General features: G+C 44.0%; 1 protein-coding gene across 1 annotated transcript in view; it reads right to left on the bottom strand.

The window, feature by feature from the left end:
- arhgap31 (Rho GTPase activating protein 31) overlaps nucleotides 1-17580 on the bottom strand; it is a 145333-nt gene that overhangs the window by 67180 nt on the left and 60573 nt on the right. The gene's annotated exons all lie outside the window — the stretch shown is intronic.

Genomic DNA, 17580 nt, shown 5'->3' with positions numbered 1-17580 from the left:
AGGTGGGAAAAGACCACGGAGAAGTTTTAATATTGAGCAAGAGATTCTTATCAATTCGCTGGACACAGGAAACCAATGGAGTTTAGCAAGGACTGGGTGCTAGGCATGGGTGACTTGTGTGGGAGAAGGGCAGGACAATGCCTGCATTCATAGAGAATGGAGGTGGGAGACCAATGTGAAAAACACTGGAGGAGTCAACCCTCAAGCTGATAAAGACATAGATTAGGGTCTCAGGAAGAGGTAGGGCTGGTGGTGACAATACTTTGGAGATGAAAGATAGTAGTCTTGATAATGCATTGGATATGAGGCAGGAAATCCATCTCAGGGTTAAGCAGAATGCCAAGACTTTGCACCTCTGAACTAAGCCTGAGCGGGTGGCCTGGGCGATTAATGGAGTCCAGGTCAGTATGGGTGTTTATGGGAGTGAAATGGATGGCTTGTGTTTTGCCAGCATTAATTTGGAGAAAATTTGCACTCATCTTGGTCTTAATGTTAGACAGGCAGCTGGAGAGGGTAGCAACAGCATTAAAATTGATCATGAAGGTGAGCAGTAAAGCTTCCAGATGATGACACTAAGGACCAACCTGTAAATGATGAAGAGGAGAGGACCAAGGACGGAGCCTCGGGTATGTGGCAAGTTACCATTCAGGCAAGTGAAAGTGCCAGTAAGTTAACAGAGCAGTTCCCCTCTGTTGATTTATTTAAGTTCCTTTTTATCTTTTAATAAAAGATTGCCAGTCATACGATTGCTTCGGGCATGATTAAGAAGGGAACATGTTTTTCCAAAAAGATTGTAGTGTTTATAAAAATAGCATATATGACTTGAGGAATGTTGAAGGAGTGAAAAGGAAAACTTTCTATGTCAGGCACCCATTGTCAACATTAGGCACTCACAGGCTCGGCCTAACAATTAGGAGCAGAATAAACCTGCTCTAGTTTGCCCAAAAAATGTGCCTCAGCCTGAACATCAGATGAACATTCCCCAAGGCTTCAGTGCGACAAGTGTTCAAATTTCCATCCTGTAGTCTCTTTTGAGTAAGATGAAGGCCAACTGAAGGCCAAATGAAGGCCAATTACTGCCCAGTTCGAAGTAGTTGTGTGGAGTGAGCCCATGTCTGTTAGAAACTGGGTAGGGATGTACCAAATCCAATAGGTCTTTTTAAGAAAATGGTATATACATAAGATTTGTTAAAAATGAAAATGTATATATCTATATACTTTTGTGCTTATCAAGAGATGCGATATCAATACAAAAGCAAAATACTGCGGATGTTGGAAGTCTGAAATCAAAACAGAAAATGCTGGAAATCTCAGCGGGTCAGGCAGCATTTGTGGAGAGAGAAGCAGAGTTAACGTTTCAGGTCAATGACCCTTCGTCAGTGTTCTATCCCTAAACATACAAATAAAAGTTTTGTGCTCACAGTAGCTAAAATAAGGAAAGGCCCATTTTATACAATTAACACAGAGGTAACGTTATCAGTGAGTGATTGGGACCTACAGAGAGAGGCCTATCTATGGATTGGTGATGTTTTTAACCTGTTCCGTGCTGTGTTTAATGCTGCATCGTACTCTCTATTAACTGACAAAGCAGCTAAACTAGTCAGTGGTAATTGAAGATTACTTTAAAGATAATTCCTGTAGACCAAAACAAACCTGAATTGAACAGGAGAAGCTGTGTAATTTTGAGTTTAGGCGATAGTGTTAAAGGGGCAATATTGGATCAGTCACTCATTATACGTCACTTCCAATTTTCAGGAGAGGTGTGTAATGGGCGGCAAATACAATATCGCCCGTTTCTCACAGTCACGCAAAATTAAAAATACCCCACAGCTACACTTTTAAATTAAGGCCATTGTGCATAATGGAGGATACCACGATGATGTGTTACAATATTGTTTGTGACACGGGAATCAGCACAAGCAGTGCAAGGAGTCCCATGTAAGCAGCACAGTATCTGACACAATAAATAGATCTTAAATGCTAAAAAACACAGAAAAGAATGCGACAAAATCTTTAAGATGCAACTTAATAGCAACCATGACCTTTTTTGGGCTGTTGTCTTGATAATCTCTGTTGGAGCTGTGATAACTGAGAGTAAAGCCCTTTTCATAGAATCATAGAAGTTTACAGCATGCAAGGAGGCCATTTCGGCCCATCGTGTCTGTGCCAGTCAACAAAAGGCTATCCAGCCTAATCCCACTTTCCAGCTCTAAATCCGTAGCCCTGCAGGTTACACCACTTCAAGTGCACATCCAAGTACTTTTTAAATGTGGTGAGGGTTTCTGCCTCTATCACCCTTTCAGGCAGTGAGTTCCAGACCCCCACAACCCTCCGCGTGAAGAAATTTCCCCTCAAATCCCCTCTAAACCTTCTATCAAATACTTTAAATTTATGACCCCTGGTTGTGGACCACTCTGCTAAGGGAAATAGGCCCTTTCAATCCACTATATCTAGGCCCCTCATAATTGTATACACCTCAATGAGGTCTCCCTTCAGCCTCCTCTGTTCTAAAGGAAAACAAACCCAGCCTATATAATCTGTCCTCATAGCTAAAATTCTTCACTTCCGGCAACATCCTCGTAAATCTCCTCTGTACCCTCTGCAGTGCAATCACATCCTTCCTGTAATGCAGTGACCAGAACTGCACACAGTACTCCAGCTGTGGCCTAATCAGTGTTTTATACAGTTCAAGCATAACCTCCCTGCTCTTGTATTCTATGCCTCGGCTGATAAAGGCAAACATTTCCGTATGGCTTCTTAACCACCTTATCTACCTGGCCTGCTACCTTCAGGGATCTGTGGACATGCACTCCAAGGTCCCTTTGTTCCTCTACACTTCTCAGTGTCCTACCTGATAAGTCCTTACTATACAGTATAAATGCACACGAGGCCCATGCTTGAGAGAAGGTCAGTCTGTGACCTGTCCTTTATTCCTTAGCACTCAAGTGATGAAGGTGGGTGGAGCTTCCCCTTTTATACCTGAAGGTCCAGGTTAGGAATGTCTCCCACCTAGTGGTCATTGTTCTCACAGTGTACAACTTAGGTCAGATTATACATGGGTTACAATGCTGGTTGAATACATGATATTTAATGTGTATTCCCTTGCCTTGTTAGCCCTCTCCAAATGCATTACCTCACACTTCTCTGGATTGAATTCCATTTGCCACTGTTCTGCCCACCTGACCAGTTGACTGATATCTTCCTGCAGTCTACAGCTTTCTTCATCATTATCAAGCACACAGCCGATTTTAGTATCATCTGCAAACTTCTTAATCATACCCCCTATATTTTCTTTTAAACGATGTTTTCAGTTTACATACACATATCTATTTTCCTTAAACCACATTGCACTTTGATTGCACAGAACATCGACATGATCTAGCCTTGCCTCAGTCTCTTCATATTGCTCCAGGCTGGCTATGTTATCTTTTAAAATAACTTTGTCAAAGTCTTTTTCGAATTGCAGCTCAGCGCCCTTTCAGTCAATTGCTGACAGAATGTCAGGCTCCTGCAAGACATCAATGATTACAGCTTAAGGGCCATTTATTCAACAACAACAATAACAATAACTTGCATTTATTTAGAGCCTTTTAACGTAGTAAAATGTCCCGAGGTGCTTCACAGGAGCATAATCAAACAACAGTTGACACCGAGCCACATAAGGAGATATTAGGACTGGTGACCAAAAGCTTGATCAATGAGGTCGGATGTAAGGAGTGACTTAAGGGAGAAGAGAGAGGTTTAGGGAAGGAATTCCAGAGTTTAGGGCCTTGGCAGCTGAAGGCACGGCCACCAATGGTGGAGCGATGAAAATCGGCTGAATGGATTAAACCAGTAAAGGGGCAGTGTATGGATGAGAAGGTATTCAGCAAACCTCTCTTCTTTTCATGGGAAGTGCAAATCTGGGACAGCCATTTTCATCATGACCACAGCGAGCGCACGTGGCAAACCAATGAGAGAACAATTTGCCAGATGACTTTTCATGAGGTTAGAAAACTATTGTTGGTTTTCTTTTCCTCCGTTACTGTTTTATTTTTATAAAATGACCTTTTTTGTACCGACCTGATCCTATAACGTGGCCGGGAGCACAAGGAACATTTGTGTTGCAAGACAAAGGAAATGGAAAATTGCAGTGTGGTGGATTTAGACATACATGCGGGTTGGGGGGGGGGGGGGAGGGGGGAGAGAGAGGGTTTGGGTCTCTGTCTGAAAGTATCACCTAAAAGGCAGCCCACGTGTTCTGATGTTTTATTTTCCAAAGCGTGCTGGGAGTGCTGCCACTGGGCCCCACAAGGACTCTGTCCCCTTTCCACAGACCAGTACCCATTACTAATTGAGGTTCGAAATGGCTCAATACTACCAGCGGTTTCACCATAAACTCAATGGGCCCGAAATTGGTGGACATACTGCCCGCGGGCCGCCTACATACCGCCCAAAATTGCCAAATTGATCGAAAAATACCTACATACCGCCCACATACTGCCCGGCGGGAAATTCATCAGCGACATACTGCCGGGCGGTATGCATATCGTCCGCCCATGCACACCGCTGACATACCGCCCAAAGTTGCTAAATTGATCACTTACCACCGACATACCGCTGACCCTGCAGACTACCCTGGAAAAGATGGTTTCAAGTTGATCTTCGGTTGGCGATATGCATCTTTACCTGCAATAATTTTTTAATCTCTCACCCCCCCCCCTCCCCGTCTCTCCCACCCCCCCAGTCTCTTCCCCCCCCACAGCGATCTGTTTGCCCCCCCATAGCAATCTCCCCCCAAGCAGCGATCTCCCCCTAAGTAGTGATCTCCCCAGCAAGCAACGTTCCTCCTTCAGAGGTATCTCCCCCCACAGCAGCGATCACCCCCCCCCCCCCCCCCCCGCCACCACACCCCCCCACTTACCTGCACATTGCTCTCAGGCCGGCAGTCTCTGTGGATCCTTGTCGGTGCCTCTCGGGGGCGGAGCTTAGCAGCAGCCTACGTGTGCGCAGAACTTGGGACCTGAAAATTCCCGAGGGAAAAGGACTCACCGCCAGCTGCGCTCCTCTCCGCCTGCTGCACTCCACCCGGCATACCGACGAGAAAAAAAGTGCCGAAAATCGTGCACACTCCACCCCGACATACCACCAGCATACCACCGAGAAATGGGCAGACGACCAATTTCGCCCCCGATAAGTGTAGGGTTTGTATTTTTTTAAATGTTGTTGAAGACGCTATGATCTGGAATGCACTGCCCACAAGGGAAAATCAGTAACTTACAAAACGGATTTAGATAAATTCTTGAAAAGAAAAAATTTGCAGTGCTTTGGGAAAAGAGCAGGGGAGTGGGACTAATTGAATCGCTCTTTCAAAGAGTCGACACAGGCACAAAGTGCTGCTTGGCCTCCTTCTGTTCTGTATGATTCTATGATTCTAAGTGTACAAACTGATAGACCCAAAGCCGGCACCTCAATTCACTTTTTAACTGAGATTGCTCTCCACTGCTCCTGGACCCATCCAAGGAATGGTTCAGTATGACCCTCACCTGCCCTTTACCTGAAACAGAGACAACATGGGAGTTGATGAAATGAACCATACTGCCACCATCCATCAGTGAATGGTCACAAATGACCCACAGCGGCACATATAGTGTTGGAACCCCTCAATGGTTGAATGTGGCTCTCGCATCGATTTGTTTGCTCAAGAGTTGTTCCTGGCGCTGCTGGAAAGCTTACAGACCCAACCTGTTCATTTGCAAGGACCCAGAGAAAAGATAATCAAACACTAACATCAAAACACAAAATAAAGAGATTTGTTCTTGACAAATTTGCTGGAATTCTTTGAGGATGTAACGAGCAGGGTGGATAAAGGGGAACCAGTGGATGTGGTGTATTTGGACTTCCAGAAGGCATTTGACAAGGTGTCACATGAAAGGTTACTGCACAAGATAAAAGTTCACGGGGTTGGGGGTAATATATTAGCATGGATAGAGGATTGGCTAACTAACAGAAAACAGAGAGTCAGGATAAATGGTTCATTCTCAGGTTGGCAATCAGTAACTAGTGGGGTGCTGCAGGGATCAGTGCTGGGACCCCAACTATTTACCATCTATATTAATGACTTGGATGGAGGGACTGAGTGTAACGTAGCCAAGTTTGCATATGATACAAAGATGGGAGGAAAAGCAATGTGTGAGGAGGACACAAAAAACCTGCAAAAGGACGTAGACAGGCTAAGTGAGTGGGCAAAAATTTGGCAGGTGGAGTATAATGTTGGAAAGTGTGAGGTTATGCACTTTGGCAGAAAAAAAAATCGAATAGCAAGTTATTATTTAAATGAAGAAAAATTGCAAAGTGCAGTACAGCGGAACCTGGGGGTCCTGGTACATGAAACACAAATGGTTAGTATGCAGGTACAGCAAGTGATCAAGAAGGCCAATGGAATCTTGACCTTTATTGCAAAGGGGATGGAGTATAAAAGCAGGGAAGTCTTGCTACAGTTATACAGGGTATTGGTGAGGCCACACCTGGAATACTGCGTGCAGTTTTGGTTTTCATCCATATTTATGAAAGGATATACTTGCTTTGGAGGCAGTTCAGAGAAGGTTCACTAGGTTGATTCCGGGGATGAGGGGGTTGACTTACGAGGAAAGGTTGAGGAGGTTGGGCCTCTACTCATTGGAATTCAGAAGAATGAGAGGTGATCTTATCAAAATGTATAAGATTATGAGGGGGCTTGACAAGGTCGATGCAGAGAGGATGTTTCCACTGATAGGGGAGATAGAACTAGGAGGCATAATCTTAGAATAAGGGGCTGCCCATTTAAAACTGAGGAGGAATTTCTTCTCTCAGAGGATTGTAAATCTGTAGAATTCGCTGTCTCAGAGAGCTGTGGAAGCTGGGACATTGAATAAATTTAAGACAGAAATAGACAGTTTCTTAACCGATAAGGGAATAAGGGGTTATGGGAAGCGGGTGGGGAAGTGGAGTTGAGTACATGATCAGATCAGCCATGATCTTATTAAATGGTGGAGCAGGCTCTAGGGGCCGTATGGCCTACTCCTGCTCCTATTTCTTATGTTCTTATGTTCTTATGTTATAAAAATGGATATTGGTGTCTTTAAAGGTCAAGGAGACAAGCTCTGCGAATTATTATTGATTGTGAAGCACTGTATGACTATATCAATTTAAGATACTGTTTGAACCCAGGTAAAAGTACTGCACTGCATTGCAGGCATATTAACACTCCTGTATTATAGGTTTATATGTAACCTTCAGGACCGCTGGCCGAGGGTCGTGCGGCTCTTTGTCGGCCGGCGCGGACACGGTGGGTCGAAATGGCCTCCTTCTGCGCTGTAAATTTCTATGTTTCTATGTGTTCACTGGGACTTCCCCTCTTCAGGATCGTGATCTCCTGTTTGTCTGTTATTTTTTTCCTGCTGCAGACTGAGAAAGCATCCTGTGATGTATTCTTACGACATCACTAACAGCACACACCCACAAGACGGCTCTTAACAGGGAAACTGTCATCATGTGACCTTGCCACATGATCCTTTATTATTGACATCAGTAGTTGCATTACCACAGTAGTCCACTAGGGGGAAAGCTCTACTACACATCCAAATTAAAATCCATATCCTCATGTTTAAATCACTTCATGAGATTTCTTCTCAGTACCTCTATAACCTCCTCAAGCTCTATAACCACCCTCACCCACAGAATTCTCTGTTCCCCTGACAATGGACTCTTGCACTTCGCTCTCTCCCTTCACCTCACCACTGATGATTGTGCCTTCAGCCACGTTGGTCTCTCACTCTGGAATTCCCTCCCAAATCCCTCCACCTCTCCACCTCTGACTCCTCCTTAAATCCTAGTTCTTTGACTAAGCCTTTGGATACTCTCCTAATATTTCCTCTTTTGGTTTGCCAATCATTTTTCTCTGATTATGTCTCAGCGAAGAGTCTTGGGACATTTTTCTACGTTAAAGGGGCTATATAAATGCAAGCTGTTGTTTTTAGTGCAGGTGGACTCCTTAAATATATAGGCGTAACTGAAAGCCTCACATCTCGTATTGCCCAATGTTGGAGCTCTATTGTTAGAGCTCTAATACAGGGTACAGGACTAAAGGGCCACTGTCCAGTAGATTCCTATACCTCAGAGGTCAATCTTTGCTTTTTCCTTCTGCAGATCTGTTTGTGTAATGGTGTGAGCTCGGAGCTCCCAGCTGGTCCAAACTCTGAATTCCTGGCATGTGCGAGTTCTCAACTGGTATGAACTTTGAACTCCCAGCTAGTTTGAACTCTGAACTCTGGCTCTTCTGGGGCTGGTGTGCCTCCTTGTCTCCTTGCCCCCATGCCATCATGCGCCCGCCCACCATTATCCTGTAAACTAGATATTAATTAATGTAAGAAATCTGCCGTCCTTTCCTGGTCTGGCCTATATGTGACCCCAGAGCCACAGCAATGTGGTGAACTCTAAACTATCCTGGTGGCTCATCTCCACCTTCTCAAGGGCAATTAGGGATAGGCAATAAATGCTGGCCTTGCTGATTTTGCCCCCATCCTAGGAACGAATAAATAAATATAAATATGTAGACTTAGGTAGAATATTTTCTTCAGCAGTCAGACAAGGCATGCCAGCTGTTGAAGAGCTTAGATTACATTGTCATTTCTGGTTGGCACTTGTGAGAAATAAATATCATAGATACAATTTCCTGCCAGGAGCGTGGTAGGGGTTTACCATCAATTTTACCAGCAGTAAAGGTACTCTGTGCCAGGGACATTCTACCCTCTAGTTTCATCAGCTGCCGTGAGAATGAGACAGACCAGCAAATGGTAATTTGATGTTTTGTTACTAGATTTTAGTTAGAGGATGTATGAAAACATTAGTGGCAATCTCAATTTGTGAGGCAACGCTGTTATTGCTTCATTAATTGCATCAGCGTGCATTTCTCAAATTACAAACCTGGCAAGATTTTATCACCAGTGATAACGGGTTTAGTTTGAGTCGACTAAAACTTGCGGCTCAGGATCTTTGCTCTTTAATTATGCAGGAGGAATGGGTGATGAAGTAAATTAGTAGATGGTACTTCCACCTTAGGGCTTGTGTTCAAATCCAGCCAAGACTGATGGGATGAAAGCCTCCACTGTGTGTTGGCTATAAGGATTATAAGTGAAATGAGTTTGAGCAGTTATTACCTAGTTTTTAATGCTCAATGGCTTACAGTATAATAGTGCCCACAATTTTATTTTAATTGGCAGTCTCTCTTAGAAAGAGCATGATAATACATGGTTGGTCTGAGAAATGGCAAAATATTAAGATTTCCTTCCTGCTGCCACCTGATTTTGGGATTGGGAAATGTGGTGGAAAATTGTTCCGCTGGCTCTCCGGAACCTTCCATCACTTCCGAAATTTTCCACCAGCAGTGACAGTAGGCGTTGAATACATCTGTCCATATTTGGGCAGGGAGATCCGGATGATAAGGTGATGATGGGAATACATCAATGGATGAATTTCCTGCCATGAATGCTATGGCAACGCTCGGTGTCAGGAATGGTGTTGTGTGCCTGGTGCCAGTGTTGCTAAGGTGACAGGGGAGGGGTAAAAAATGAAATGCCTTGCCCAGTGCGATGGATTTTAGTTGTTATTTTTAGCCCAGGACTGCTGCTCACTCTACGCATCAGCACGTACTGCAACCATTGCGTCCCCCAGACAGACTCAGCAGATTTACCATTGAGAGTCTGCCAGTTGGTAAAAAAATGAGCCTGACCTCAGAGGATCTGCTGGAATCAGTGCTCACAATATCGGTCGAACACAAAGCCCACATCACCACCGATTCAGTGGCATTCCCCCTCGATGACAAAATCCAGACCTAGTCCTGGTAATGTAGAAAGGAAGCTTCTTTGTGGTCAAAATTGGAAAACGAATACTTGTCTAACTGTTGAACTTTTGCTACTTATGAAGAAATGGCTCTTTAACTATTAACAGCGTAGGGATCAAAATGGATTAATGTCTTTATTTAAATAGTAGTCAAAGGAATTTCATATGTGTCAGTTAACATATTATTGCTCCTATTATTGCTCAGAGCAATTCCAACCCATTAACCTTTAGCAGAATGAATCAAAGAAGACAAGTTTTTTCAAACATTTCTATGAGCTGGCAAAGCTGAATAGCCTCCTTCTCTGCTGTATGATTTATTTTTGGAGATTTCAGCCCAGATATTCGGGAACGCCCTGTATCGGGCCAGTAACGCTTACAAGACTTTGCGCAGGCGCAGAAGTCTCACCTCTCGTGATAAATTGGGGTTACCTCCCCTGAAAGGAAGTGTAGCGCTAAATCAAGCGCTGCACTTCCTTTCTGGGTCGGTAGCAGGATGTACGGCTCAGGAGGGGGGCGCATGGCTCAGCAGTGCAACGCACTGGGTTCCGTAGTGCTGCCATGGCGGTCTCTCTGTTTTGCGCTCCACTTCCGAATTCCTTGTATGTCGCACTGCACATGCGTGACCGAATCAAGGGCCCATGCTCAAAAAGGGGGCAGACTCCAACGCGCGCATATGCAGAAGGACACAGAAAAACCTAGTGCAAATAGTCACTGTTAAATTATATACGTTGCAGCATGGGCACAACATTTAATTCTGCAGTGAGCACTCAGACAGAAATCCTTCTTGCAGCACTTGTCGGAAATGTTTCCTCTAATATTTTGTGTTGTGCATGGTCGCATGGGCGGAATCGTCCAGCAGCAACAGCTTGTGAGCAGTCTGGGAGGGACCTTCCGAATGATGCGTGTCCACTCGCCTGTACACCTTAAGGGGAACATTGCTTGCCCATTTGCTCTACATTTTGATTTATAGTTTTGTATTCCAGTTTCATGAATGGATATTTAATGGTCCATGTTTTTTGACTCCTTGCTGGAATACAATTTTTATTCATTCTGAGCATATGGGCGTTGCTGGTAAGACTGACATTTATTGTCCATCCCTGGTTGCCCGAGAGTAGGGTGTAGTGAGCCACCTTCTTGAACCGCTGCAGTCCATGAGGGGAAGATACACTCACAGTGCTGTTAGGTAAGGATTTCCAGGATTTAACCCAGCGACCATGAAGAAATGACAACATATGTCCAAGTTCGGATGCTGTTTGACTTGGAGGGGTACTTGGAGGTGACAGCGTTCCCATGCATCTGCTGCCCTTGTCCTTCTAGGTCACGGGTTTGGGAGGTGCTGTCAAACCATGTTTGTTGTTGTTACATTTTGGCACTTACTGATATAATTGCGTGACAACAATTATGTATCTTTGTCTAATTTTAGCTAATAGCTGCCCAGTCCAGTCACAATTTTAGTTCAGATGCTTGCACTGAGCTTATTTTGTACATATGTTCCAAGGTTCGTTCAGACTTATTTCTGAACTGTAGGCTGTAGGAACCTAACTAATTTTTGAAAAAACACAGATGGGGTGACTTGTTCTGCTAAATGCATGGCAGCCAATTATTCTGAATCTGACTGTCAGTTATGAAAAACCCAAGCAACCCATGGTGAAAGGGTATGTAAGTGACTGGGTCTGTTCAATGCACTGAGTTGAATTATTAGAAGACAGTCAATTCGATTGGAAAATTCACAGGAGAAGATGAGGTAGACTAGCTCATAGTCAGAAAAGATTGTAAGCAAGAAGACCAGGTTATCTATAAAAGAGTTGCTCACTATTTTGCTTACTCCAGTAGATGACATACTTCCTACTGTAAATATATAATTGTATGATGCTTTTGTTAGATTATTTGCTACTTTCTTGCTTGTTTGTTAAATTTGCTTGATATTTTAAATTTAAGCATGAGGTCTGATGTGATGCATTACCATTTTTGAAAACTCAAATAAAATCTTAAGGAGGCATAAGATTCTCCAGTACCCAACAGCAGTTTGCTGTTAATTGTTTTGGATGTGTTACTAAAAGCAAACTTGGATTTCAAGGGAAAGATAGACTTCTGCGAAGGTCTGGGGTGTTGGAACTTATCCATGATAGTGGAAATAATCTTGCTTTTAAAGGTTTAAATACCCCAAAGATGCAGCAAAATGGCTAGATAACATGTTCATCGACTATAAACGGAAATCTGGGAGATAATTTTAACTTTGAGCGACAGTGTAAAATGGCCGCTATCAAATCAGCTACCCGTTATACACCACGCTTGACTTCCCTTTCTACTATAGTCCATTGAACGTATAATGGGCAGCTAATTAAACATTGTCCAGTTTGCACTACCGTCCACTGTTAAAATTATTCCTCCCCCCATTCTTTAACATGTTTTAATTTGCATAACCCTGGTCTAATGATTAACCCCAAATTATGGTAAATCACTGCACAATACATAAGATGCCCTGTTGCCCATGATGTTCTCCTACCATCTTAGATGGCAGGAAATAACACTGCCAGACTATTGGGTTCAGGCTAAAACGAATGTCCACATTTATTTACAAGTAAATTGATGCATAGAAGCAAAGGAGGGCAGGAAAAAGAGTGGGAGAGCTATAGTAGTAGGGAAATAGATAGACGTTTCTGTGACCGCAATCGAGACTCCAGGATGGTATGTTGCCTCCCTGGTGCAAGGGTCAAGGATGTCTCGGAGCGGCTGCAGGGCATTTTGAAGGGGGAGGGTGAACAGCCAGTTGTCGTGGTGCACATAGGTACCAAGGATATAGGTAAAGATCAGGATGAGGTCCTACAAGATGAATTTAGGGAGCTAGGAGTTAAATTAAAAGGTAGGACCTCAAATGTAGTAATCTCAGGATTGCTACCAGTGCCACGTGCTAGTCAGAGTAGGAATTGCAGGATAGCTCAGATGAATAAGTGGCTTGAGGAGTGGTGCAGAAGGGAGGGATTCAAATTCCTGGGACATTGGAACCGGTTCTGGAGGAGGTGGGACCAGTACAAACCGGATGGTCTGCATCTGGGCAAGACTGGAACAAATGTCCTAGGGGGAGTATAAGAACATAAGAACATAAGAATTAGGAACAGGAGGAGGCCATCTAGCCCCTCGAGCCTCCTCCGCCACTCAACAAGATCATGGCTGATCTGGCCGTGGACTCAGCTCCACTTACCCGCCCGCTCCCTATAACCCTTAATTCCCTTATTGGTTAAAAATCTATCTATCTGTGACTTGAATACATTCAATGAGCTAGCCTCAACTGCTTCCATGGGCAGAGAATTCCACAGATTCACAACCCTCTGGGAGAAGAAATTCCTTCTCAATTCGGTTTTAAATTGGCTCCCCCGTAATTTGAGACTGTGCCCCCTAGTTCTAGTCTCCCCGACCAGTGGAAACAACCTCTCTGCCTCTATCTTGTCTATCCCTTTCATTATTTTAAATGTTTCTATAAGATCACCCCTCATCCTTCTGAACTCCAACGAGTAAAGACCCAGTCTACTCAATCTATCATCATAAGGTAACCCCCTTATCTCCGGAATCAGCCTAGTGAATCATCTCTGTAACCCCTCCAAAGCTAGTATATCCTTCCTTAAGTAAGGTGACCAAAACTGCACGCAGTACTCCAGGTGCGGCCTCACCCTATACAGTTGCAGCAGGACCTCCCTGCTTTTGTACTCCATCCCTCTCGCAATGAAGACCAACAGTCTATTCGCCTTCCTGATTATCTGCTGCACCTGCAAACTAACTTTTTGGGATTCATGCACAAGGACCCCCAGGTCCCTCTGCACCGCAGCATGTTGTAATTTCTCCCCATTCAAATAATATTCCCTTTTACTGTTTTTTTTCCCAAGGTGGATGACCTCACACTTTCCAACATTTTTGCTAGTGCTGTTGCTAGAGTATTTGCTAGTGCTGTTGGGGAGGGGTTAAACTAATATGGCAGGGGGATGAGAACCTATGCAGGGAGATAGAGGGAAGTAGAATAGATAGAAAGAAGAAAAGTAAAAGTGGAGGGCAGAGAAACCCAAGGTAAAAATCAAAAAGGGCCACATTACAGCCAAATTTCAAAAGGGCAAAGTGTGTTAAAAAGACAAGCCTGAAGGCTCTGTGCTTCAATGCGAGGAGTATTCGTAATAAGGTGGACAAATTAACTGCACAGAAAGCTATTAACGAATGTGATATAATTGGGATTACGGAGACATGGCTCCAGGGTGACCAATGCTTGGAACTCAACATCCAAGGGTATTCAACATTCAGGAAGGATAGGCAGAAAGGAAAAGGAGGTGAGGTAGTGTTGCTGGTTAAAGAGGAAATTAACGCAATAGTAAGGATGGACATTAGCGTGGATGATGTGGAATCGGTATGGGTGGAGCTGCGGAATATCAAAGGGCAGAAAACGCTAGTGGGAGTTGTGTACAGACCAAACCGTAGTAGTGAGGTTAGGGACAGCATCAAAAAAGAAGTTAGGGATGCGTGCAATAAAGGTACAGCAGTTATCATGAGCGACTTTAATCTGTATATAGATTTGGCTAACCAAACTGGTAGCAATACGGTGGAGGAGGATTTCCTGGAGTGTATTCGGGATGGTTTTCTAGACCAATATGTCGTGGAACCAACTAGAGGGATGGCCATCCTAGATTGGGTGATGTGTAATGAGAAAGGACTAATTAGCAATCTTGTTGTGCGAGGCCCCTTGGGGAAGAGTAACCATAATATGGTAGAATTCTTTATTAAGATGGAGAGTGACACAGTTAATTCAGAGACTAGGGTCCTGAACTTAAGGAAAGGTAACTTCGATGATATGAGACGTGAATTGGCTAGAATAGACGGGCAAATGATACTTACAGGGTTGACGGTAGATAGGCAACGGCAAACATTTAAAGATTACATGGATGAACTTCAACAATTGTACATTCCTGTCTGGAGTAAAAATAAAATGGGGAAGGTGGCTCAACCGTGGCTAACAAGGGAAATTAAGGATAGTGTTAAATCCAAGGAAGAGGCATATAAATTGGCCAGAAAAAGCAGCAAACCTGAGGACTGGGAAAAATTTAGGACTCAGCAGAGGAGGACAAAGGGTATAATTAGGAGGGGGAAAATAGAGTATGAGAGGAAGCTTGCCGGGAACATAAAAACTTACTGCAAAAGCTTCTATAGATATGTGAAGAGAAAAAGATTAGTGAAGACAAACGTAGGTCCCTCACAATCAGATTCAGGTGAATTTATAATGAGGAACAGAGAAATGGCAGACTAGTTGAACAAATACTTTGGTTCTGTCTTCACAAAGGAAGACACAAATAGCCTTCCAGAAGTACAAGGGGACTGAGGGTCTAGTGAGAAGGAGGAACTGAAGGATATCCTTATTAGGTGGGAAATTGTGTTAGGGAAATTGATGGGATTGAAGGCCGATAAATCCCCGGGGCCTGATAGTCTGCATCCCAGAGTACTTAAGGAAGTACCCTAGAAATAGTGGATGCATTGGTGATCAGTTCCTATGGACTGGATGGTAGCTAATGTAACACCACTTTTTAAAAAAGGAAGGAGAGAGAAAACAGATAATTATAGACCGGTTAGCCTGACATCAGTAGCGGGGAAAATGTTGGAATCAATTATTAAAGATAAAATAGCAGTGCATTTGGAAAGCAGTGACAGGATTGGTCCAAGTCAGCATGGATTTATGAAAGGGAAATCATGCTTGACAAATATTCTGGAATTTTTTGAGGATTTAACTAGTAGAGTGGACAAGGGAGAACCAGTGTATGTGGTGCATTTGGACTTTCAAAAGGCTTTTGACAAGGTTCCACACAAGAGATTGGTGTGCAAAATTAAAGCACATGGTATTGGGGGTAATGTACTGATGAGGATAGAGAACTGGTTGGCAGACAGGAAGCAGAGAGTCGGGATAAACGGGTCATTTTCAGATTGGCAGGCAGTGACTAGTGGGGTGCCGCAGGGCTCAGTGCCCGGACTCCAGCTCTTTACAATTTACATTAATGATTTAGATGAAGGAATTAAGTGTAATATCTCCAAGTTTGCAGATGACACCAAGCTGGGTGGCGGTGTGAGCTGTGAGGAGGACGCTAAGAGGCTGCAGGTGACTTGGACAGGTTAGGTGAGTGGGCAAATGCATGGCAGATGCAGTATAATGTGGATAAATGTGAGGTTATCCACTTTGGGGGCAAAAACACGAAGGCAGAATATTATCTGAATGGCGGCAGATTAGGAAAAGAGGAGGTGCAACGAGACCTGGGTGTCATGGTTTATCAATCATTGAAAGTTGGCATGCAGGTACAGCAGGCGGTGAAGAAGGCAAATGGTATATTGGCCTTCATAGCTAGGGGATTTGAGTATAGGAGCAGGGACGTCTTACTGCAGCTATACAGGGCCTTGGTGAGGCCTCTCCTGGAATATTGTGTTCAGTTTTGGTCTTCTAATCTCAGGAAGGACATTGTTGCTATTGAGGGAGTGCAGTGAAGGTTCACCAGACTGATTCCAGGGATGGCTGGACTGACATATGAGGAGAGACTGGATCGACTGGGCCTTTATACACTGGAGTTTAGAAGGATGAGAGGGGATCTCATAGAAACCTATGATTCTGACGGGACTGGACAGGTTAGATGCAGGAAGAATGTTCCCGATGATGGGGAAGTCCAGAACCAGGGGACAAAGTCTAAGGATAAGGGGTAAGTCATTTAGGACTGAGATGAGGAGAAACTTCTTCACTCAGAGAGCTGTTAACCTGTGGAATTCCCTGCTGCAGAAAGTTGTTGATGCCAGTTCATTGGACATATTCAAGATATGGCCCTTATGGCTAAAGGGATCAAAGGGTATGGAGAGAAAGCAGGAAAGGGGTACTGAGGTGAATGATCAGCCATATTCTTATTTAATGGTGGTGCGGGCTCGAAGGGCCAAATGGCCTACTCCTGCACCTATTTTCTATGTTTCTATGTTTCTAAAAGAAACAGACAAGGTACTAGAGAAGACAATGCTTAATGAGAATTGAAAACAGTCCATGAGGAATAATGTACCAGCTGGTAGCATTCTCACATCTGAGTCAGAATGGACGAGAGCACATAATTTAGTCTGACAGTAGTAGTAGAACATAAGAACATAAGAATTAGGAACAGGAGTAGGCCATCTAGCCCCTCGAGCCTGCTTCGCCACTCAACAAGATCATGGCTGATCTGGCCGTGGACTCAGCTCCACTTACCCGCCCGCTCCCCATAACCTTTAATTCCCTTATTGGTTAAAAATCTATCTATCTGTGATTTGAATACATTCAATGAGCTAGCCTCAACTGCTTCCCTGGGCAGAGAATTCCACAGATTCACAACCCTCTGGGAGAAGAAGTTCCTTCTCAACTCGGTTTTAAATTGGCTCCCCCGTATTTTGAGGCTGTGCCCCCTAGTTCTAGTCTCCCCGACCAGTGGAAACAACCTCTCTGCCTCGATCTTGTTTATCCCTTTCATTATTTTAAATGTTTCTATAAGATCACTCCTTATCCTTCTGAACTCCAACGAGCAAAGACCTAGTCTACTCAATCCATCATAAGGTAACCCCCTCATCTCCGGAATCAGCCTAGTGAATCGTCTCTGTACCCCCTCCAAAGCTAGTATATCCTTCCTTAAGTAAAGTGACCAAAACTGCATGCAGTACTCCAGGTGTGGCCTCACCAATACCCTGTACAGTGGC

Source organism: Pristiophorus japonicus, chromosome 11 (assembly GCF_044704955.1).
Source record: "Pristiophorus japonicus isolate sPriJap1 chromosome 11, sPriJap1.hap1, whole genome shotgun sequence".
Taxonomy (NCBI): Eukaryota; Metazoa; Chordata; class Chondrichthyes; family Pristiophoridae; genus Pristiophorus; species Pristiophorus japonicus.
This window is presented reverse-complemented; position numbering and strand designations above follow the sequence as displayed.